The sequence below is a fragment of the Vulpes vulpes genome, chromosome X (assembly GCF_048418805.1).
Source record: "Vulpes vulpes isolate BD-2025 chromosome X, VulVul3, whole genome shotgun sequence".
Lineage (NCBI taxonomy): Eukaryota > Metazoa > Chordata > Mammalia > Carnivora > Canidae > Vulpes > Vulpes vulpes.
The window spans coordinates 47,554,548-47,580,528 of record NC_132796.1 but is presented as its reverse complement, the minus strand read 5'-3'; the positions used below and the strand labels follow the sequence as shown (position 1 = coordinate 47,580,528).

The 25,981-nt window shown below is 40.5% G+C and overlaps 1 protein-coding gene across 7 annotated transcripts in view; it reads right to left on the bottom strand.

The window, feature by feature from the left end:
• ZC3H12B (zinc finger CCCH-type containing 12B) overlaps positions 1–25,981 on the bottom strand; it is a 443,182-nt gene that overhangs the window by 179,500 nt on the left and 237,701 nt on the right. For 2 of the 7 annotated variants that reach the window (XM_072744684.1, XM_072744682.1), the window contains exon 1: positions 21,052–21,164. The exons of the other annotated variants lie outside the window; for them this stretch is intronic. The gene's annotated coding sequence lies outside the window, so the exon portion shown is untranslated. Of the gene's footprint in view, positions 1–21,051; positions 21,165–25,981 lie in introns of those variants that run through there. 7 annotated transcript variants of the gene reach the window in all.

Here is a 25,981-nt window from a genome sequence, read left to right as displayed (position 1 = left end):
ATGGTATTGATCTAATTTCATTGACTTAAGGACATTCTCTGTGCCTCCTGGACTTGAATGCTTGTTTCCTTCTCTAGATTAGGGAACTTCTCAGGGATAATTTTATCAAATAAGCATTCTGCCCCTCCCTCTTTTGTTATCTTTTTGGACCCCTATTATCCAAATATTATTTTGCTTTATGGTATCATCAATTTTGTGAAGCCTCCTTTTGTGATCCAGTAGTTGACTTTCTGTCTTTTTCTCAGCTTCTTTATTTTCTATCATTCTGTCTTGTATATGACTGACTTTTTCTTCCGATTCATTTATCCTCACTATTAGAGCATCCGTTTGGGACTGCATCTCAGTAATAGCATTTTTAATTTCAACCTGATTAGATTTTAGTTCTTTAATTTCTCTGGTAAGGCATTCTCTAGTGTCTTCTATGCTTTTTTCAAGCTCATCTAGTATCTTTATAATTGTTTTGAATTTTACTTCTGACATCTTACTTATGTCCTTATTGATTAAATCCCTGGAGGAGAATATTACCTTCTGTTCTTTTATTTGGATGAGTTTTTCTGCTTATCATTATGTCCAGAAAAGAATAGAACAAAGAGAGAAAGGACAAATATAACAATAACAGCAACATAAAAAAACAAACAAAACAAACCTGAAGAAAACAAAATAAGAAAAAAATCAAAGAAAATGTAAAACAGAACAAAATACTGTACTAGGTCCTGGGTATATTTTGTCTGTTCATAGAAACTAGATTCTCAAAATAGGGAAGAAAGAAAAACATATATATAATGAAAAGAAACAAAAATAAAATATATACATACATAATGTATACATAAAAATAATAATTAAAAAGAATTTTGAAAATAAGAAAATAGTTGGGAAAAAAACCCTGAAAGACTAAAGAATAATAACCAAACCATAAATGCTATATACTGTTTTCCCCAAAGCTGAAGTTCTCTATGATCTCTATGATCTCTATGATCATATGTTCTCTATGATCAGTAAACTTGGTGTTAGCTAGTTTTTTCTGCTGGGCTTCTAGGAGAGGGCCGTATTGTGCTGATTCTCAGTTGTTCTTGACCTTGTGAAATTATGCCTCTCTTGGCAATGGCCCAGCTCCATGTAAGTGGTTCAGGATTCTACTCTATGGCACTGTTTTGCTCCCTGAAGGCTGTCAGCACTGTTTGTGGGGGATGAAAATGGCAGCGTCCCATTCTCTAGCCCTGGAGCTGAAAGTTCGCAGCCCCCACTCTTCAGTAAGCTCTCACAGAAAATAGGTCAGTCACTTTTGTCTCACTGGTTTCTGTCCAAACTCTGGGTTCACCTAGCCTGTGTCTGAGTGTTTTTATCTCAGGCACATGATCCAAACTTACATCTCCTGTGGTATGGACCCTCACTGTTCTTCCAGGGGAGGAAGGGGTATCTTGCCGAGCTTCTGTCTTTTGCTGGGCCCCTGCCAGTTTGACCAGGCAGTGGATCACAATCTATGGCAATTCCAAGCAGAAAGCTATTGCCTAGACTTTCTGTTTTCATCTGGCTTCCCTGCTCTGGTCCCTGGGAACTCTGCTGCAATCAGGCATTCCCGTCCTTCTTGTGACCTGGGGATCCTTTGAGCACATGCTATCCCACCTGGGACTCCTCACTGCTTTCCACTTGAGCATCTTTAAGCCAGGAAATACCCCACTGTAGCAGACCTCTAAAATTTCCAATTTTGTACTCCACTGCTTATGATACTTTGCAGTATCCTCCTTAAGCAAGATCCTTACCCTTCACCTTATCTTCCAATACATTACCCCAGATTCACATCTCTGCACTTCCTAGCTTTCAAAAAGTGGTTGTTTTATATTTGTGAAGTTGCAGCAATTCTTTTCTCTGATGCTGATTGATTTTGCAGGTGTTCAGAATGATTCTATAACTATATATCTGAATTCCAGAGACCAGACAAAATTAGAGTCTTCCACTCTTCTACCATCTTAACTCCTCTCTCTGCTCTGTTGTCTGAACCTAAATTTGTTTAAAGTTTTAAAGGATGTCAAAACAAGAGAAAGTGGCAATATTTAACCTGAAATCATTAGAAAATATACTCCACAGTTCTTTTAGAAATATGTGAATTTCAAGAAAATGGCATGTGACTTTATCCTAAGAAACCCATGAGTCTCTCCTAAGAAAGAAACATGTTGAAGAGTGAAATGCTTCTCTGGAGTTGACAGCCCAATGTATTAGGATTTTAGTGTTACTTATTGCTCAACCTAGCATTATCAATTTGTAGGGAAATATATTCCCACTGGCATCTAAGTTAGCCATACTACCAAATATGTTGCTAGTTGTAGCTTTTATTATCAACTGGTTCATATGGTAGCTTTATGTTTAACTTTTTAAGAAACTGTCAAACTGTTTTTCCAATGTAGTTGTATCAATTTATCTCACTAGCAGTGTATGTATGAGTTCTAGTTTCTCTACATCCTTGCTAGCATACTCAGTCTTTGGTGTACTCAGTATTTTTAATTTTAATTTTAGTTATTCCTATAGGTATGTAGTAGTATCTCATTGTCGTTTTAATTTGGATTTATCTAATGATTAATGATTTGAACATCTTTTCTTATGCTTATTTGCAATCCTTATCTCCTTTATGATGAAGTGATTGTTCAAATATATTGCCTTTTTAAATATTCTATTTATTTATTCATGACAGACACACACACACACACACACAGAGGCAGAGGGAGAAGCAGGCTCCATGCAGGGAGCCCGAGGCGGGACTCCATCCTGGGTCTCCAGGATCATACCCCGAGCAGAAGGCGGTGCTAACCGCTGGGCCACTGAGGCTGCCCAATATATTGCCTTTTTAAAAATTGGATGATCTCTTTACATATAAGTAAGTTCTTATTTTTATTTGTTTATTTACTTTTAGGGCAATAATAAACTTACTTTGTTTTGTTTTAAAATTTTATTTATTTATTCATGAGAGACACAGATAGAGAGGCAGAGACATAGGTAGAGGGAGAATCAGGTACCCTGAGTGGAGCCTGATGTGGGACCCAATCCCAGGACCCCAGAATCGCGACCTGAGCAACCTAAGCTGAAGGCAGACGGGCAACCGCTGAGCCACCCAGGTGCCCCCAATAAACCATACATTGGTTCAAGGATTTTACAAACCGATAAAATATGCATTTAATACTACTATAATTACTAACATAGTAATATTTTAAAAGCAACTGTGTATTACAATCTCAATTTTATTTGTTGAAATCAAATGATAATAAAAATGAAAGTGTACAAAAATTGTCTTAAAAAATGAAAACTCAATGTGGGCAAAACAGTTTTTGATTTGTGTCTAAAAATAAATATGTTAAAAAAGTCCTCATCGGTATTAGTCATGATAAAAGACTCAGTGGGAAATAATTGTAGTTTGTTTATGAATATATTTCCCCAGTCAGTATAGAATCTGAAAGAGCTAATTTTTGCTGCTGTAAAAATAAATAACACAATATTACATTCATGACTCAATCATGAAACAACTTACATACTATTTAATAAGGTAGTACGTTAAAAATGTTTATTATTTTGCTTTCATTTATGATAACTTTTCTCTATTTTACATAGTATTTTGTCTTTTGGATATTACTATATTTTCTTTTTATTTAAGTATAATTTACTTATATTGTTATAATAATTTCAGGTATACAATAATAATGAATCAATAATTTTATATTTTCAGTGTTCATCACAGTCTTAATCCCTTTTATTTATTTAACCCATCCCTTATTCACATCCCCTCTGACAGTCACCAGTCTGTTCTTTACATTTAGAAGTTTGTTTCTGTATGTCTCTTACATTTTTATTCCTTAAATTTCACATATGAATGAAATCATATTGTATTTGTCTTTGTCTGATTTATTTCACTTAGCATTATAAACCCTAGGTCCATCAATGCTGTTGCAAATGGCAAGATATTATTCTGCTTTATGGGTAATATATATACCATATATTCTATATCTATTCATCTATTGTTGGACACTTAGGTTGCTTTGATAGCTTGGCTGTGGTAAATACTGCACTAAACATAGCAGTGCATATCTTTTCAAATTAGTGTTTTCTTGTTTTCTGTGAGTCAATAATCAGTATAGGAATTATTGAATCATATGAAACTTATATTTTTTTAATTTCCTTCCATTATGTTTTCCACAATGGCTGCACCAATTTGCATTCCCAACCAAAAAGGCAAGAGGGTTCCTTTTTCTCCACATCCTTGTCAACACTTGAAATTTCTTGTCTTTTTGATTGGCCATTCTGATGGTTGTAAGGGGATATCTCATTAGGGTTTTGATATTCATTTCCTCAGTGATTAGTGAAACTGAGCAACTTTTCATGTGTTCGTGGGCCATCTGTATACCTTCTTTGGGAAAATGTCTATTCAGGTCCTCTGATGATTTTAAATTAGATTGTTGTTTTTAAAGTATTGAGTTGTTACATTCTTTATAAATTTTGCACATAAATCCAGTATAAAATATATTATTTGCAAATATCTTCTCTCATTCAGTAGGTCACCTCTTTGTTTTATTGATTGTTTCCTTTCCTGTGCAAAAACTTATCATTTTGGTGTAGTCTCAATTGTTTTTTTTTAAGATTTTATTTATTTATTCATGAGAGTCACAGAGAGAGAGAGGCAGAGACACAGGCAGAGGGAGAAGCAGGCTCTATGCAGGGAGCCTGACATGGGACTCTATCCTGGGTCTCCAGGATCACGCCCTGAGCGAAAGGCAGACCCTCAACTGCTGAGCCACCCAGGCATCCCTGTAGTCTCATTTGTTTAATTTTTCTCTTACTTCCCTTGCCAGTGGAGACATATCTAGAAAAATATTTCTGTGACAAATTTCAAAGAAATTATTGCTTAATTTTTCTTCTAGAAATCTTACAGTTTTAGGTCCCATTTAGGTCTTTAATCAATTGAGTTTATTTTTGTTTGTGGTGTAAGAAATTGGTCGTTTCACTCTTTTGCATGTACCTGTCCAGATTTCCCAATACCATAGGTTGAAGAGATTGTCTTTTCCCCATTGTATATTCTTGCCTATTTTGACATAGATTAATTGGCCATAAAATTTGGGTTTATTTCTGGACTCTGTTCTGTTCCATTGATCTATGTATCTATTTTTGTGCCAGTACCATAATACTCTAATTATTACTACAGCTTTGTACTATATCTTGAAATCTGGGATTGTGATACATCCAGGTTTGCTTGCTGTATTTTCCAGATTACTTGGCCCATTCAAGATCTTTTGTGGTTTCACACAAGTAAACATCCTGTAGGAGAGCACAGGCACTAATTTCTCTGACATTGGCCATACCAACATTTTTCTAATTATGTCTCCTATGGCAAAGGAAATGAAAGCAAAAATAGGGCAGCCTGGGTGGCTCAGCGGTTTAGTGCCACCTTTGGCCCAGGGTGTGATCTTGGAGACCCGAGATCCAGTCCCACATCAGGTTCCCTGCATGGAGCCTGCTTCTCCTTCTGCCTGTGTCTCTGCCTCTCTCTCTGTCTGTCATGAATAAATAAATAAAATCTTTAAAAATAAAGCAAAAATAAACTACTAGGATTACATCAAAATAAAAAGCTTTTGCACAACAAAGGAAATTATCAACAAAATGAAAAGGCAACCTATTGAGCAGGAGAAGATATTTGTAAATGATATATCCAATAAAGGGCTAATATCCAAAATATATAAAGAACTTCTACAAGTCAACACCAAAAAACAATCTGATATAAAAAATAGGAAGAGTATCTGAATACCCATTTTTCCAAAGAAGAAAAGATGCTCAACATCACTAATCAACAGAGAAATGACAATCATAGCCATAATAAGATATCCATTTACACCAGTTAGAATTGCTAAAATCAAAATGACAAGAAATAACAAATATTGAAAGGATATGAATAATAGTGAAAGGGAATATAAAGGAAGGGAAAAGAAATGTTGGGAAATATTAGGAAGGGAGACAGAACATAAAGACTCCTAACTCGGGGAAATGAACTAGGGGTGGTGGAAGGGGAGGAGGGCGGGGGGTCAGGGGGAATGGGTGACGGGCACTGAGGTGGACACTTGACGAGATGAGCACTGGGTGTTTTTCTGTATGTTGGTAAATTGAACACCAATAAAAGTTAATTAAAAAAAAAAAAAAGAAAGGATGTGGAGAAAAAGAAACCCTTGTGCAATGTTGGTGAGAATGAAACCTGGTACAGCCATTGTGGAAAACAGAATGGTGGTTCCTCAAAAAAATAAAAATAGCAATACTTAACAATCCAATAATTCCACTATTGGTTATTTGACCAAAGAATGTGAAAACACTAATTTAAAGTTTATCTGCACCCCTGTATTTATTAAAACATTATTTATAATAGCCACGATCTGGAAGCAACATAAATGTCCATCAGTAGATGAATAGATGAGGAAAATGTATATATAAATAATGGAATATTACATATCCACAAAAAGGATGAGATTATGCCATTTGAGACAACATAGATGGCTTGGAGAATATTATCCTAAGTGAAATAAATCATATTGAGAAATACAAATATCATAAGATTCTACTCATAAGAGGAACCTAAAACCCCCAAAGAATAAACAAAAAGAAGAATCACACCTATAAATACAAAAAACAAACTGATGGCTTGAGGGGAAGGGAATAGGAGTTAGGAAAATAGGTGCAGGGGAGAGGGAGATACAGGCTTCCAGATATGGATGAATGTCATGAGAATAAAAGTCACAGCCCAAGGAATATAGTCAATAATTTTGTAATAGTGATGTAATAAGACAAATTCCATCTATACTTGTCATGACATAGCATTATGTTTAAACTTGTCAAATCACTATGTTGTACACCTGGAACTAATATAATATGGTGTGTAAACTATACTCAAGGAAAAAAATCTATCCATTTGACATATGTAGGTCTATTTTGTCCTTTCATTTTTTGCATATAGCATATTTTATTTAACCATTCTCACAATGATTGATCTATAGTAATCATTACTGGGTTTTAAAATAGGAGTTCCTAAACACTTTCAAATTTATTTGTCTTTTAATATATCCAAATAAATGGGGAACCCAACCTCAAGAAAAGTTTTTTTAAAAAAGTTATTTGTAGTTCCAAATTATTCACTAAATTGATAGCCATATAATAGGAACTTGTTTAATTCTTTTAGAATGAATAGTTGAATAAAAATTAAAGAAATACATATAGTGTTGCATAGCTCAGGGTCTTTTAGAAGTATGTACACAGAAGCAGATTTGGGGCATCTTGTGCCTTATGTTCACAAATAGCTCTGTTTTACCAGATGGTTCCCAAATTTAATTTATAAAGCTATCAATTCAGCTCAACTACTTTAGTTATGTAGCAAGAGCAAGTTATTTAACCTTATGAAGCTTAGCTTTTTCATCTGTAAAATGAAAAGAATCAGAGAAAGTTAATGGGTTGGCCTAGGTAGATGGTTAAATGAAATATAAATATAAGAGACTCTAAATTACTAGAAATGTAATGAGGGCAAAAAAAATTTACATTATCTTAGCGCTCTTCTCAGGGAAAGTATTTATGGGAGTTTGGGAAGAATACTTTAATAACTTAAGTGATGGTAGTGGTGGGTTCTTTTTGTAAGATTTTATTTATTTATTTATTCACAAGAGACACAGAGAGAAAGAGAGGCAGAGACATCAGTAGAGGGAGAAGCAGGTTCCCCACAGGGAGCCCAAAGCAGGACTCCATCCCAGGACCCCGGATCACAACCCAAGCCAAAGGCAGATGCTCAACCAGTGAGCCACCCAGGTTTTCCGGTAAGTGGTGGGTTTAAGGGCATACTTGTGTGACTGATAAATTATCTTCTGAGTAGAGGAGTGTTCTGCTAATTTTAGGGCCATATTTGAAGTGTCATAATATTAGAAGTAATTGAGTTATAGATTTCAGGGTATGTTTACTCCATGAAGACAGGGACTTGTCCTTAGAAAAGAATATGGTGGGATCCCTGGGTGGCGCAGCAGTTTGGCGCCTGCCTTTGGCCCAGGGCGCGATCCTGGAGACCCGGGATCGAATCCCATGTCGGGCTCCCGGTGCATGGAGCCTGCTTCTCCTCCCTCTGCCTGTGTCTCTGCCTCTCTCTCTCTCTCTCTCTCTCTGTGACTATCATAAATAAAATAAAATTCTTTAAAAAAAAAAAAAGAATATGGTCCACAGCAGGTGCTCTCAGTGTATATTTGATTGAATCAAAGAGTGAATACTGCCAGAAGTCCTTCTCTTTCCTCTCATACAACTTTCACTGTCACCTTTACATAAACATTGAACAGTCAAGGAGCACACGTGATGTGATGAACACAGTGTTATAAACAACTGATGAATTATTGAAAACTACATCTGAAACTAATGATATACTATACTTTGGCAAATTGAATTTAAATAAAAATAAATAAAAAGTCAGTTTGAATGCATGTATTATTATCAGCTTACTGAAGTTATCTCACATCTCTGTCTAGACCTGGAGCTAAGAATACTTATCTCACAGGACTCATGAGAAGATAAAAAATATAATATGTAAGAAAATGGCTGGCTTAGTGCCCAGTACATTATAGGTAATCAATAAATGTTAGTTGCCTTCCATCCTGTCCTAGGAAAAATATCTATTCAGTTTTGCAGCAAGCATGCACATTTATCTATTCTGGGCCTTGATATCCTTATACTTTATGCTTTCAGCTTTAAACAACTTCATATTTTATAAAGTATAAATAAGGATGCCTGGGTGGCTCAGCAGTTGAGCATCTGCTTTTGGCTCGGGGCGTGGTCCCATGGTCCCAGGATTGATTCCCACATTGGGCTCTCTGCATGGAGCCTGCTCCTCCCACTGCCTGCATCTCTGCCTCTCTGTGTGTGTCCTTTATGAATGAATAAATAAAATCTTTTAAAAAGTAAATAAAAATAAAGTAAAAATAGCTTTATACTTTCAACCTCATCTTAATCACTAGAATATCAGACCCTTCCATCTGTCAAGCAGGGAAAATGATTCTTTGGGTCTTTCTGAACAATTTCTTATTCCAACTCTTAATCTACCAGCTGAGAACCCCACACCATTTGGATCAATATGAAAATAAATTCTACCCAATTCCACATGTTATTCCTTCTATGGTATTACAATACTGTGTACATAGGGGTTAAATAAAGAATTCATCTATTTTCATTCATTATGAAATGATTTACTTGTCCCAAAAGCTAATAACTGATTATCCAGAACCACATAATATCTACTATAATTAATTGACAATTTATGGAGATAAAACAATCTAGAAATTGTAGAAGGTAACTAACTTTTAAAAGAAAGGAACAGAGTACAATGTGTAAGATAGTGGTAGAGTAGGAAGACCCTAGGTTTGTCTCCTCTCATGAACACAACGAGATAACTATCAAATCACCCTAAAACCCAGAAATTGACCTGTACACTGACAGAACAAACTACCCAACTAAAGCAAGAGAAGAGACCACATGAAAGGTAAGAGATTCAGAAATAGGGTTTAGGGGAGAAACAAATTGCAGGTGCAATGGTCTGGAGGGCCTGTGGTAGCAAAGAAAGGTGTGAGAGAGATGAGCACATAGGGAACACACAAGAATGATTTTCCAAGAGCCAAGAGCCACTGGTTTGGAAAGAGAAAGTACCTCTTAATTTTTTGAGTTCTTGCAAAGAAAATGGCTCAAAACCTGGATTTTTACAGGTCAACAGGATAAAGCCTGGAGACACTGCACTGATCCTCAAGACAAGTCAGGGAAACAATCCAGGGGCAGACAGCATGAAAATAGTGATCTGAAGTGTGTCTGTGGCACACAAAGGGGAGATGACTTGATCTTCTCGGAGCATTACTGTGAGAGATTACAGAGATGCCTCACTGGGAAGAAAGGAGTGGGCTAGTGCCATTTCCCTTCCCTGCCCTTCAGCATAAATATCCCATCCCCTACCCCTCAGAATAAACAAAGAGCCAATTTCAGAAATCAGTACAGTGCTGATGAGACTGATGGCTTAAAATGACTACACAAGCCCTATTTCCATGTTTCCTGGGAAGGACTGCCTTTCTCAGTCCCAGAACAGCAGGCCTTTCCCCCCAGAAGACCAGGAGAAATCCCTCCTCAAACCACATATCCTGACCAGAGAGTTCTTCAGGGCTTCAATTCACAGAGCAGAGCACACCTAACAAAAAACCAGCAAATTCAAGCCAAGGATGAAACACTGACTAAAGCAAGCAAGGAGAGCCTTCGCAGATGACTGGCCTGAAAGATAAAGCAACCAATACACAACAGAAGAGCATGGGCAGCAGGCATAAGAGACAACCTCTGAACTGCCCTGGGCAATAGATGATCTCTACTCCATATGGCAAATACTTTCAGAAGCAGGAGACATACTGACTCTTTTAACAGAGAAGTCAGAGACATAGACAAAATGCCAAGACAGGGAAATTTATCCTAAATTAAAGAACAAGATAAGGCCATATCCAGAGATCTAAGTGAAACAGATATATAAGTAACATGCCTAATGGAGAATTTAAAGCAACGATCATAGCATCACCAGTCCTGAGGGAAAAAAATAGAATACATCAGTGAGACCCCTAAGAGAAAAATAAAAGAGTTAAAAAAGTAACAATAATAGATGAAGAATGCAATAAATGAGATGGTAAACAGGCTTGATGCAATGAACAGCAGGTTTCATGAAGCAGAAGAACTAATTGAACACCCAGAAGATAGAGTAATGGAACATAATGAAGTTGAATAAAAGAGAGAAAGAAAAATTATGCAACATGAGAGTAGACTTAGGGAACTCAGTGACTCAATCAAACATGATAACATGTGTATTATTATAAAAGCCCCAGAAGAAGAAAAGAGAGAAAAGGGGGCAGAGAATTTATATTAAGAAAAGAATAGCAGAAAACTTTCCTAATCTAGAGAAAGAAATAGACATCTAGTTCCAGGAGACACAGATAACTCCCATCAAAATCAACAAAAGCAGAACCAAGACATATTGTAATTAGATTTCCAAAATGCAGTGATAAAGAAAAAAATCCTAAAAGCAGAAAGACAAACAAGTCCCCAACTTCCAAGGGAAGACCTATAAGGTACACTGCAGATCTCTCCACAGAAACTTAGCAAGCCAGAAAATAGTGGCATGATATATTAATGAGATGAATGGGATAAATCTACTCTATTCAGTAAGGCTACCACTGAGAATAGAAGGAGGGAAAAAGAGTCCCAGACACATAAAAACTATAGGAACTTGTGACCACTAAACCAGCCTGCAAGAAATATTATAGGGGACAGTTTGAATGCAAATGAAAGACTAAAAGAGTCAAAGCTAAGAAAGGACCAGAGAAAATCTCCAAAACAATGACAAAACAAGTAATGAGATGGCACTAAAAACATAACTATCAATAATTACTCTGAATGTAAATGGACTAAATGTTTCAATCAAAAGATACAGCATGTCAAAATGGATAAAAAAAAATAAGACCCATCTTTTGCTCCCTACAAGAGACTCACTTTACCTAAAGTAAACTGCAGATTGAAAGTGACAGGATCAAGAAATATTTATTATGCAAATGGATGTGAAAACAAACCCAAAGTAGAAAATTTTTCAAACAAATTAGACTTTGAAACAAAGTCTTTAACAAGTGAAAAAGAAGGGCAATATAATCATAAATGAGATAATCCAAAATAAGATCTTGTTAGACATCTTGTAAATATTTATGCACCCAACATGGAAGCACCCAAATATATAAGACAATTAATAAAAAAATAAAGGAATAATTGATAACAATACAATAATAGTAGAAGACTATTAACAACTCACTTTCACTGATGGAAAGATCACTTAAATACAAAATAAACAAGGAAACAGTGTCACCGAATGACACATTGGTCCAGATGGACTTAACAGATATATTCAGAACATTCATCCTAAGACAGAAGAATACACATTTTTTTCAAATACACACATATTAGGTCACAAATCAGACCTCAACAAATATAAAAGGACTGAAGTCATACCATACAATTTTTCTGACCACAATGCTATGAAACTAGAAGTCAACCACAATAAAAAAAAAATCTGGAAAGAACAGATTAAGGACAATACTACTAAAGAATGAATGGGTCAACCAGAAAATCAAATAAAAATAAAGGATATGGGGTGGGGCAAAATGGCAGAGGAGTAGAGCCCCCAAGTCACCTTTCACCACAAACTTACCTAGATAGCTTTCAAATCATCCTGAAAACCTATGAATTTGACCTGAGATTTAAAGAGAGAACAGCCAGAATGCTACAGACAGAAGAGTTTGTGCTTCTAACAAGGTAGGAAAATGGGAAAAAAAATCAAGTGGGGAAAGGGCCCCCTCAGAAGCCAGGCTAAGGCTAGGCGGCAAGAGGCTCCAGGACAGGAAAGCCCAGCCACAGAGAAGTAGAAACTTTAAAACTCCACAGTGGGGATCCCTGGGTGGCATAGCGGTTTAGCGCCTGCCTTTGGCCCAGGGCACGATCCTGGAGACCCGGGATCGAATCCCATGTCGGGCTCCCAGTGCATGGAGCCTGCTTCTCCCTCTGCCTGTGTCTCTGCCTCCCTCTCTCTCTGTGTGTGACTATCATAAATAAATTTAAAAAATTATTAAAAAAATAAAAATAAAACTCCACAGTGGATTCTTCCTGAACGGAAAGACGGTTAGCGAGAAACTCGGGAAGAACCACAGGAGGGGCAGTGGAGCCTCCCTCCAGGTTCCCAGGGTCACTAACAGAGGAAGTGTGCCTGGGGGAGAGCAAAACATAGACTGTGGGCCAAGCTCAGTAAAGGGCTGGAGCACACGGGAGGCGGGGCCTCGGGAGTAGTTCAGGCTTCAGCTCCAAATGAAGGGGGCTGTTCCCTGATGCCTCCGGGAGCTTCGGCCCCAGGAGCATGATTCCAGCAGCACAGGCCCAGGATACCAGGGTGCCGGGGGACACAGCACAGGATCCTGTGTTCCCCTGGAACAGACAGAGGGGGAGAGGGTGCAGAACAGCGAGGATGCTCCTGGCGTTGGGTGCCCCCAAGTTGTACAGATCAGTGCCCCCTGCCCCCAGGAGCATCAAGGCCAGTGCAGACTGGGAGACTGCGGTAGTTACAGTGGGAGCAGACGCCAGAACTGGACAGCTGGTCACTGTCAGTGTTGTTGTCCCTTCTGCCGTCACCCTATACATGGGACCGAGTGGGCCACAAGGAAACAGGGGCCTCACAGGATAAACAGCTTCCACTGAGCCATGCACCTGGCAGGAGGCAGGGCACCACCCCCAGATGCACACACCTAAGAATCAGCACAGCAGGCCCCTGCCCCAGAAGACCAGCTGGAAGGACAGGGAAAGAGCAAGTTCTTGACCGAGCAGTGCTGGAACGCTCCAGGGGAAGTCGAGGGATTTACAGTATACAGAAACAAGAGGATACCCCTCATTCTTTTTTGTTTTTGATTTGCTTTTCCTTTTTTCTTCCTTTATCCAACAACTCGTTTTTAGCCACTCTGCACTGAGTAAAATGACTAGAAAGAAGAACTTGCCACAAAAGAAAGAATCAGAAACAGTACTCTCCACCACACAGTTACAGAATTTGGATTACAATTTGATGTCAGAAAACAAATTTAGGGTGCATCCCAGGTGGCTCAGTGGTTTAGTGCCACCTTCAATCCAGGGCCTGATCCTGGAGACCTGGGATAGAGTCCCAGACCAGACTCCCTGCATGGAGCCTGCTTCTCCCTCTCCCTGTGTCTCTGCTCCTGCCCATGTCTCTCTCATGAATAAACAAATAAAATCTTTTTAAAAAACGAATTCAGAAGGACAATTAAAGAGCTACTGATGGCTCTTGAAAAAAGCATAAAGGATTCAAGAGATTCCATGACTGCAGAATTTAGATCTAATCAGGCTCAAATTAAAAATCAAATAAATGCCATGCAATCCAAAAAGGAGGTCCTAATGACGTGGGTTAATGAGGTAGAAGAACGAGTGAGTGACATAGAAGACAAGTTGATGGCAAGGTAGTAAGCTGAGGAAAAAAGAGAAAAACAATTAAAGATCATGAGGAAAGGTTAAGGGAAATAAATGACAGCCTCAGAAGGAAGAATCTACGTTTAATTTGGGTTCCAGAGGGCTCTGAACGAGACAGAGGACCAGAAAGCATATTTGAACAAATCATAGCTGAGAACTTTCCTAACTTGGGGAGAGAAACAGGCATTAAGATCCAGAAGATAGACAGATTTCCCCTATAATCAATAAAAATAAAAAACATTCAAAACCAGACATTTAGTAGTGAAACTTGCAAATTCCAAAGATAAAAGGAAAATTCTTAAAGAGGCAAGAGACAAGAGATTCCTAATTTATATTGGGAGAAATATTAGATTAATAGCAGACCTCTCCATAGAGACCTGGCAGGCCAGAAAGTGCTGGCAGGATATACTCACCGTCCTAAATGAGAAGAACCTGCAGCCAAGAATACTCTATCCAGCAAGGCTCTCATCAGAATAGGAGAGATAAAGATCTTCCATAATAGCAGAAACTGAAAGAATATGTGACCACCAAACCAGCTGTACAAGAAATAGTAAGGGGGACTCTGGAAAAGAAAGAGGAAGCCCGAAGAAATCAGGCACAAAAAAACAGGGACTGAATAGGTATTATGATGACACTAAATTCATATCTTTCAATAGTAACTCTGAATGTGAATGGGCTTAATGATCCCATGAAAAGACGCAGGGTTGCACACTGGATATAAAAGCAAGACCCATCTATTTGCTGTCTACCAGAGACACATTTTAGACCTAGGACACCTCCAGCCTGAAAATGAAAGGTTGGAGAACGATTTACCATTCAAATAGTCCTCAAAAGAAAGCAGGGGTAGCCATCCTCATATCAGATAAATCAAAGTATATCCTAAAGACTGTAGGAAGGGATTAAGATGGACACTATATCATACTTAAGGGATCTATCCAGCAAGAGGACCTACAGTCATGAAGATTTATGCCCCTAATGTGGAAGCTGCCATGTATATCACCTAATAACCAAAGTAAAGACATAGATAATAATACACTAAAAGTGGGAGACTTTAACGTGGCACTTTCTGCAAATGTCAGATATTCTAAGCACAACATCTCCAAAGAAACAAGAGGTTTAAATGATACACTGGACCAGATGTATTTCACAGATATTTACAGAACTTTACATCCAAACACAACTGAATACACCTTCTTCTCAACTTTCTCCAGAATATACCACATAGTGGGTCACAAATCAGGTCTTATCAGATACCAAAAGATTGGGATTGTCCCCTGCATATGTTCAGACCATAATGCTTTGAAACTTGAACTCAATCCAAGAAGAAATTTGGAGAAATTCAAATACGTGGAGGTTAAAGACCATCCTGCTAAAAGATGAAAGGGTCAAACAGGAAATTGAGAAAAAAATAAAAAGATTCATGGGAACTAATGAATATGAAGAAAATCTTTGGGTTACAGCAAAAGCAGTCCTGAGAGGGAAATACATGGCAATACAAGGCTCCATCAAAATATTGGAAAAAACTCAAATACACAAGCTAACCTTGCATCTAAAGGAACTGGAGAAAGAACAGCAAATAACACCTACACCCAGCAGAAGAAGAGGGTTAATAAAGATTCGATCAGAACTCAATGAAATAGAGACAGAAAGAACAGTAGAACAATCAACGATACCAGGAGTTGGTTCTTTGAAAGAAGCAAGAAGATAGATAAACCATTAGCCAGCCTTATTAAAAACAAAAGAGAAAAGACTCTAATTAATAAAATCATGAATGAAAAAGGAGAGATTAACACCAATACCAAGGAAATAAAAACAATTTTAAAAACATATTATGAGCAGCTATGCCAAGAAATTAGGCAATCTAGAAGAAATGGATGCATTTCTGGAAAAACACAAACTACCAAAACTGGAACAGGAAGAAATAGAAAACCTGAACAGGCCAATAACCAGGAACGATATTGAAGCATTCATCAAAAACCTCCCAAGACACAAAAGTCCAGGGCCAGATGGCTTCCCAGGGTAATTCTATCTAACTTTTAAATAAGAAACAATACCTATTCTTTTTCTTCTTTTTTTTAAAATTTTTTTTTTTTTTTGGAGGGCCAGGTGCGCCTGCGCACCTGGAGCCCACAAAACAATACCTATTCTACTAAAGCTGTTCCAAAAGATAAAAAGGGATGGAACACTTCCAAACTCGTTGAATGAGGCCAGCATCACCTTAATTCCAAAACCAGACAAAGATCCCACCAAAAAGGAGAATTATAGACCAATATCCCTGATGAACACAGATGCAAAAATTCTCAACACGATAGTAGCCAATAGGATCCAACAGTACATTAAGAAGATTATTCACCACGAACAATTGGGATTTATCGGGGGATGCAAGGCTACTTCAACACTTGTAAAGCAATCAACATGATTAATCATATCAACAAGAGAAAAAACAAGAACCATATGATCCTCTCAATAGATGCATAGAAAGCATTTGACAAAATACAGCATCCATTCCTGATCAAAACACTTCAGAGTTTAGGGATAGAGGGAACACTCTCAGCATCTTAAAAGCCATCTACAGAAAGCCCACAGCAAATATCATTCTCAATGGGGAAACACTGGGAGTGTCCGTCTTACACTGTTGATGGGAAGGTGAACTGGAACAGCCACTCTGGATAACTGTGTGGAGGTTCCTCAAAGAGTGAAACATAGAGCTACCCTCCGTCCCAACAATTGCACTTCTAGGAATTTACCCCAAAGATACAGATGCAGTGAAACTCTGAGACTCCTGCACCCCAATGTTTATAGCAGCAATGTCCACAATAGTCAAACTGTGGATGGAGCCTCGGTATCTATCAATAGATGAATGAATAAAGAAGATGTGGTCTACACATACCATGGAATATTACTCAGCCATTAGGAAGGATGAATACCCACCATTTGCTTTGACACAGATAGAACTGGAGGGTATTATGCTGAGTGAAGTAAGTCAATCAGAGAAAGACAAACATTATATGGTCTCCTTCCTTTGGGGAATATAAAAATAGCAAAAGGGAATAATGGGGAAAGGAGAGAGAATGAGTGGGACATATCATAGTGGGTGACAGAACATGAGAGACACCTAACTCTGGTAAATGAAGAATGGGTGGTGAAAGGGGGTTGGGGTGACTGGGGGATGGGCACTCCGTGGGGTACTTGATGGGATAAACACTGGGTATTATGCTATATATTGGCAAATCGAACTCCAATAAAAAAATACTTAAAAAAGAATACGTGGAAACAAATAAAAATGAAAACATGACAGTCTAAATACTTTTGGATGCAGCAAAAGCAGTAACAAGAGGGAAGGATATAGCCATATAGGCCTGCCAGAAGAAGTAGAAAATCCCAAATGAAAAAGCTAACTTTACACGTAAAGGAGCTAGAGAAAGAAGAAGAAATGAAGGGTAAAGTCAGAAGAAGGCAGGAAATAATAAAATTAGAGTATTAATGTTATAGAAACTAAAAAAAAAAGAACAGAACAATGAAACTAGGAGATGGTTCTTTGAAAAAATTGATAAACATCTAGGCAAATAAATGAAAAAGCAAACAGAAAGGGCCTACATAAATAAAATCATGAATGAGAGAGAAGTCAAATCCAACACCACAGAAATATATACAATTTTAAGAGAATAATATGAAAAACTATGTGCCAACGAATTGGGCAACCTGGAGGAAAGGGATAAAAGTCCTAGAAATATATAAACTATCAAAACTGAAGTAGGAAGAAATAGAAAACGTGAACAGACTAGTCACCAGAAAAAAACTGAATCAGTATATAAACATATCCCAACAAACAAAAGTCCATGTTCACATGGCTTCAAAGGGGAATTCTACTAAATATTTGAAGAAGAGTTAAAACCTATTCTTCTCAAACTATTCTAAAAATTGAAAAGGAAGGAAAACTTCCAAATCCATTCTATGACACCAGAATTACCTTCATCCCAAAACCAAAGACCTCACCAAAAGGAGAATTGCAGACCAATATCTCTAATGTACATGGATGCAAAACTTCTCAACAAGATACTAGCTAATAGGATCCAATGGTACATTAAAAGGATTATTCAGAGCTACCAAGTGGTATTTATTCCTCGCCTGCCAGTTTGCCTCAATATCTGCAAATCAATCAATGTGAGACACCATTAACAAGAAAAGAGAAGACCATATGATACTCTCAAAAGATGCAGAAAAATCATTTGATGAAATATCTAATCATTTCTTGATCAAAACTCTATTCTGTGTTGGGATAGAAGAAACATACATCAGCATCATAAAGGCCATCTATGAAAAGTCCACAGCAAATCTCATCCTCAAAGGAGAAAAACTGAGAGTTTTTCAAAGGTCAGGAACACGACAGGGATGTCTACTCTCACCAATATTATGCAACACAGTACTGGAAGTCCTAGCCTCAATAATCAGACAATAAAAATAAATAAAAGGCATCCAAATAGGCAAAGAGGAAGTCAAACGTTTCCTCTTTCCAGGTGACATGATACTCTATGTAGAAAACTCAAAAGACTCCACCCCAAAACTGCTAGAACTCATACAGGATTCAGCAAATTGGCAGGATAGAAAATCACTGCATAGAAGTCAGTTGCATTTCTATATACTAACAATGAACTGACAGAAAGAGTAATCCATGAATCAATCCCATTTACAGTTGCATCAAAAACCATGCTACCTAGAAATAAACTTAACCAAAGAGGTAAATGTTCTGTACTCTGAAAACTATAGAACACTTCTGAAAGAAATTGAGGAAGGCAGAAATAATGGAAAAATGTTCCATGATCATGGATTGGAATAACTAATATTGTTAAAACATCTATGCTACCTAAATCAATCTACACATTCAAGTCAATCTCTATCAAAATACCATCAGCATTTTTCACAGAGCTCGAAAAACTGATCTTAAAATTTGTATAAACCCCAAAAAGACCCCAAGCAGCCAAAGGAATATTGGAAAAGAAAACCAAAACTGGAGTCATCACAATCCCAGATTTCAAGCTGTATTACAAAGCTATAATTAGCAAGACAATGTGGTACTGTCACAAAAACATACACATAGATCAATGGAACAAAATAGAGGACCCAGAAATTGACCTTCAAATGTATGGTCAACTAATCTATGACAAAGCAGGAAAGAATATCCAATGGTAAAAGGACAGTCTCCTTAACAAATGGTGTTGGGAAAATTGGACAGCCACATGCAGAAGAATGAAACTAGAGCACTTCATTACAAGATACACAAAAATAAACTCAGAATGGATGAAAGACCTAAATGTGAAACAGGAATCCATCAAAACCCTTACAGAACACAGGCAGCAACATCTTTGATCTTGGCTGCAACAACTTCTTGCTTGACATGTCTCCAATGGCAAGAAAAACAAAAGCAAAAATGAACTATTGGGACTGCATCAAGATAAAAAGCTTTTGCACAGCAAAGGAAACAACAAAATTATAAGGCAGCTTATGAAATGGGAGAAGTTATTTGCAAATGTCTTATCAGATAAAGGGCTAGTATCCAAAATATATAAAGAACTGATCAGGGCAGGTGGCTCAGCAGTTTAGCACCACCTTCTGCCCAGGGCATAATCCTGGAGACCTGAGATGGAGTCCCACATCGGGCTCCCTGCATGGAGCCTGCTTCTCCCTCTGCTGTGTCTCTGCCTCTCTCTCTCTCTCTCTCTCTCTCTGTCTCCCTGTCTCTCTCTCTCTCTGTATCTCATGAATAAATAAATAAAATCTTTAAAAAAAGAACTTATCAAGAGGCGGGCTAAGATGGCAGAAGAGAAGGATGCCCAAGTCACCTATCCCCACCAACTAAACTAGATAACTTACAAATCATCCTGAAAACCTATGAATTCCACCTGAGATTTAAAGAGAGAACCACTGGAATGCTACAGTGAGAAGAGTTTGCACTTCTATCAAGGTAGGAAGAGGGAAAAAATAAAGAAATAAACAAGCATCCAAGGGGGAGGATCCACCACGAGGATCTGGGCTAAGGCCGGCTGCAAGAGCCTCCAGGACAGAAAAGCCCAGTCCCGGAGAATCAGGAACTTTACGAATCTTCCCAGGATGGAAAGGCACTCACAGGGAGCTTGGGCAGGATCCCAGGAGGGGCAGTAATGCCATCAGCCCCCAGGGTCACTAACAGAGGAACTGCGCCGAGGGGGGAGAGCGTGCCACACCCCGTGGGCCGAACTCTCTAAAGGGCGGGAGCGCACCCTTGGTTCAGCCCCGGGAGCACCTCAGGCAGCGACTCAGGCTGCAGCTCCAGCGCAGAGGGCCTGCATGACCCTGGGAGCCCAATTCCAGCAGCGCAGTCCCCAGAGCATAAGGCACCAGGGGAAACAGACCAAGATCCAGTGCTCCCCTGGGACAGGATTAGGCCGGGAGGTCACAGGGCAGCAAGGACGTTCCAGCAACCGGGCGACCCTGAGCTGTGCAGATCAGCACCCCCAGCCCCCAGAACACCCAGGCCCCTCTGGACTGAGAAACTGCAGTAGTTACTGCTGGAGCTTACTCCAGGGCTAGAGAGCTGACCGCCCTCACTCTTGTTGTTCCACCTGGTGTCTCCTCATACAAGGGGTGGAATTGGGCCACCAGGGAGCAGAGCCCTCAGAGGAAAAACAGCTGCCACTGAGCTGTGCACCTGGCAGGGGGTAGGGCAGCTCTCCCAGGTGCACACACCTGAAAATCAGCACAGCAGGCCCCTCCCCCAGAAGACAAGTTGGAAGTCAAGGGAAGAGCAAGTTCTTGACCAAGCAGCACTGGAAAGTTCCAGGGGAAATTGAGGGAATTAAAGTATATAGAATCAGAGACTACCCCTTCTTGTTTTTTGTTTTTTGTTTATTCCCCCACTCCTTTTTCTCTTTTTCTCCTATTCCAGTACAATATGTTTTAGCCACTCTGCACTGATCAAAATGACTATAAAGAAGAACTCACCACAAAAGAAAGAATCAGAAACAGTCCTCTCTCCCACAGAGTTACAGGATTTGGATGATAATTTGATGTCAGAAAGCCAATTCCGAAGCACAATTATAAAGCTAATGGTGGCTCTGTAAAAAAGCATAAAAGATTCAAGAGATTTCATGACTGCAGAATTTAGATCTACTCAGGCGGAAATTAAAAATCTATTAAATTACATGCAATCCAAACTGGAGGTTCTAACAATGAGGTTTAACAAGGTAGAAGAACGAGTGAGTTACATAGAAAACAAGTTGATGGCAAAGAAGGAAGCTGAGGAAAAAAGAGGAAAAAAAGATCATGAGGAAAGGTTAAGGGAAATAAATGACAGCCTCAGAAGGAAAAATCTACATTTAATTGGTGTTCCAGAGGACGCCAAAGAGACAGAGGAACAGAAAGCATATTTGAACAAATCATCGCTGAGAACGTCCCTAAATTGGGGAGGGAAACAGGCATTCAGAACCAGGAGATAGATCCCCCCCTAAAAACAATAAACACCGTTCAATACCCCGATATTTAATAGTAAAATTTGCAAATTTCAAAGATAAAGAAAAGATCCTTAAAGCAGCGAGAGACAAGAGATCCCTAACCTTTATAAGGAGAAGTATTAGGTTAACAGCAGACCTCTCCTCCAGAGACCTGGCAGGCCAGAAAGGGCTGGCAGGATATATTCAGGATACTAAATGAGAAGAACCTGTAGCCAAGATAGTTTATCCAGCAAGGCTCTCATTGAGAATAGAAGGAGGGATAAAGAGCTTGCAAGATAGGCAGAAACTGAAAGAACATGTGATCACCAAGTCAGCTGTGCAAGAAATAGTAAGGGAAGAGGAGGGTCCCCAAATCACCTGTCCTCACCAAATTACCTAGATAACCTTCAAATCATCCTGAAAATCTACGAATTCGGCCTGAGATTTAAAGAGAGAACAGCTGTAATGCTACAGTGAGAAGAGTTCGCGCTTCTATCAAGGTAGGAAGACGGGAGAAAAAAGAATTAAAGAAACAAAAGGCATCCAAGGGGGAGGGGCCCCGCAAGGAGCCAGGCTAAGGCCGGGGCAAGTGCCCCCAGGACAGGAAAGTTCCGTCCCAGAGAAACAGGAGCTTCACCAATCTTCCCGGGCAGAAAGGCACTCGCAAGGAGTTAGAGGAGGACCCCAGGAAGGGCGGGGATGCCCTCAGGCTCCCTGGGACACTAACAGAGCAACTGCGCACCAGGGAGAGTGCGCTGAGCTCCCTAAAGGGCTGCAGAGCGCACACGCATTGACCTGGGAGCAGCTCCGAGGGGCTCCGGCAGAGGAATAGGCTCCATGCGGAGGGGGCTGCGTGGCTCCGGGAGCAGCTCAGAGGGGCTCGGGCGGAGGCTCCACGGAGAGGGGGCTGTGCTGCCGAGAACCGAATACAACAGTGCAGGCCCCAGAGCACAGGGCACCGGGGACACAGCCCAGGATCCGACCTCCCCCTGGGACAGGCAGAGGCCAGGAGGGCCCAGGACAGCAAGGACGCTCCTGCCCCGAGCTGAGCAGATCAGCGGCCCCGCCCCCGGAGCATCCAGGCCCCTGCAGACGAAGAGCTCTATAGTTACTGCGGGAGCTGAATCCAGGGCTCCAAGAGCTGGCTGCCGCCACTATGGTTGTTCCTCCTGGGGCCTCATGGGGTAAACAACCCCCACTGAGCCCTGCACTAGGCAGGGGGCAGAGCAGCTCCCCCAAGTGCTAACACCTGAAAATCAGCACAACAGGCCCCTCCCCCAGAAGACGAACTAGACGGACAAGGTCCAGGGGAAGTCAAGGGACTTAAAGTATACAGAATCAGAAGGAACTCCCCTGTAATTTTTTCTCTTTTGGATTTCTGTTTGCTTCCCCCACCCTTTTTTCCTTTCTTTCTTTTTCTTTTTCTTTCTCTTTTTCTTCTCTTTTTTTTCTCTTCCTTTTTTCTTTTTTCTTTTTCTCTTTTCTTTCCTTCTTTCTCTCCTCTCTTTTTCTCATTTTCCCAATACAACTCCTTTTGGGAACACTACAATGAGCAAATTTAGGAGAAGGAAAACCTCACCCCAAAAGAAAGAATCAGAAACAGTCCTCTCACCCACAGAGTTACAAAATTTGGATTACAATTCAATGTCAGAAAGCCAATTCAGAAGCACTATTATACAGCTACTGGTGGCTCTAGAGAAAAGCTTAAAAGACTCAAGAGACTTCATGACTGCAGAATTCAGATCTAATCAGGCAGAAATTAAAAATCAATTGAATGAGATGCAATCCAAACTAGAAGTCCTAAAGACGAGGGTTAACGAGGTGGAAGAACGAGTGAGTGACATAGAAGACAAGTTGATGGAAAAGAGGGAAACTGAGGAAAAAAGACACAAACAATTAAAAGACCATGAAGAAAGATATAGGGGAAAAAAAGACAGCCTGAGGAAGAAAAACCTACGTTTAATTGGGGTTCCTGAGGGCGCCGAAAGGGACAGAGGTCCAGAATATGTATTTGAACAAATCATAGCTGAAAACTTTCCTAATCTGGGAAGGAAAACAGGCATTCAGATCCAGGAAATAGATTCCCCCCCCCGCCTAAACTCAATAAAAACCGTTCAACACCTCGACATTTAATAGTTAAGCTTGCAAATTCCAAAGATAAAGAGAAGATCCTTAAATCAGCAAGAGACAAGAAATCCCTGATTTTTATGGGGAGGAGTATTAGCGTAACAGCAGACCTCTCCACAGAGACCTGGCAGGCCAGAAAGGGCTGGCAGGATCTATTCAGAGTCCTAAATGAGAAGAACATGCATCCAAGAATACTTTATCCAGCAAGGCTCTCATTCAAAATGGAAGGAGAGATAAAGAGCTTCCAAGACAGGAGGGAACTGAAAGAATATGTGACCTCCTAACCAGCTCTGCAAGAAGTTTTAAGAGGGACTCTTAAAATTCTCTTTAAGAAGAAGTCCAGTGGAACAATCCACGAAAACAAGGACTGAATAGGTATCATGATGACACTAAACTCATATCTGTCAATAGTAACTCTGAACGTGAACGGGCTTAATGACCCCATCAAAAGGCGCAGGGTTTCAGACTGGATAAAAAAGCAGGACCCATCTATTTGCTGTCTACAAGACACTCATGTTAGACAGAAGGACACCTACAGCCTGAAAATAAAAGGTTGGAGAACCATTTACCATTCAAATGGTCCTCAAAAGAAAGCAGGGATAGCCATTCTTATATCAGATAAACAAAAATTTACCGCGAAGACTTTAGTGAGAGATGAAGGGGGACACTATATCATACTTCAAGTTATCTATCCAAAAAGAGGACTTAACAATCCTCAATCTATATGACCCGAATGTGGCACCTGCCAAATATATCAATCAATTAATAACCAAAGTGAAGAAATACTTAGATAATAATACACTTATACTTGGTGACTTCAATCTAGTGCTTTCTATACTCGATAGGTCTTCTAAACACAACATCTCCAAGGCAACAATAGCTTTAAATGATACACTGGACCAGATGGATTTCACAGATATCTACAGAACTTAAATCCAAACTCAACTGAATACATATTCTTCTCAAGTGCACATGGAACTTTCTCCAGAATAGACCACATACTGGGTCACAAATAGGGTCTGAACTGATACCAAAAGATTGGGATAATCCCCTGCATATTCTCAGACCATAATGCCTTGAAATTAGAACTAAATCACAACCAGAAGTTTTCAAGGACTTCAAACACGTGGAGGTTAAGGACCACCCTGCTAAAAGATAAAAGGGTCAACCAGGAAATTAAGGAAGAATTTAAAAGATTCATGGAAACTAATGAGAATGAAGATACAACCGTTCAAAATCTTTGGGATGCAGCAAAAGCAGTCCTGAGGGGGAAATATATCGCAACACAAGAATCCGTTCAAAAACTGGAAAGAGAGGAGGGGCAAGATGGCGGCAGAGTAGGGTCTCCAAGTCACTTGTCCTCAACAAATTACCTAGAAAACATTCAAATCATCCTGAAAATCTACGAATTCAGCCTGAGATTTAAAGAGAGACCAGCTGGAACGCTACAGTGAGAAGAGTTCGCGCTTCTATCAAGGTAGGAAGACGGGGAAAAAGAAATAAAGGAACAAAAGGCCTCCAAGGGGGAGGGGCCCCGAGGAGCCGGGCTGAGGCCGGGGCGAGTGTCCCCAGGACAGGAGAGCCCCGTCCCGGAGGAGCAGGAGCTGCACCAACCTTCCGGGGGAAAGGGGCTCCCCGGGAATTGGAGCAGGATCCCCAGAAAGGCGGGGACGCCCTCGGGCTGCCTGGGACAGTAACAGAGGAACTGCGCCCCGGAGAGTGCGCCGAGCTCCCTAAGGGCTGCAGCGCTCGGCGGGACCCGGAGCAGCTCGGAGGGGCTCGGGCAGCGGCTCCACGGAGGGGGCGGCGCGGCTCCGGGAACAGCTCGGCAGCGGCGGCTCGGGCAGAGGAAGAAGCTCCGCGGAGGGGGCGGCGCGACTCCGGGAACAGCTCGGCAGCGGCGGCTCGGGCGGAGGAAGAAGCTCAGCCCGGAGGGGGCGGCGCGGCTCCGGGAACAGCTCGGCAGCGGCGGCTCGGGCGGAGGAAGAAGCTCAGCCCGGAGGGGGCGGCGCGACTCCGGGAACAGCTCGGAGGGGCTCGGGCGGCGGCTCCGCGGAGGGGGCTGCACCGCCGGGAGCGCGAATCCAACAGCGCAGGCCCCGGAGCACAGGGCGCCGGGACACAGCCCAGGATCCGGCCTCCCCCCGGGACAGGCAGAGGCCGGGAGGGCCCAGGACAGCGAGGACGCTCCTGCCTGGAACTGAGCAGATCAGCGGCCCCGCCTGGGAGCCTCCAGGCCCTGCAGACGGAGAGCCCCGGAGCTACTGCGGGGGCTGACTTCAGGGTCCCAGAGCTGCCCCCGCCACTGTGGCTTC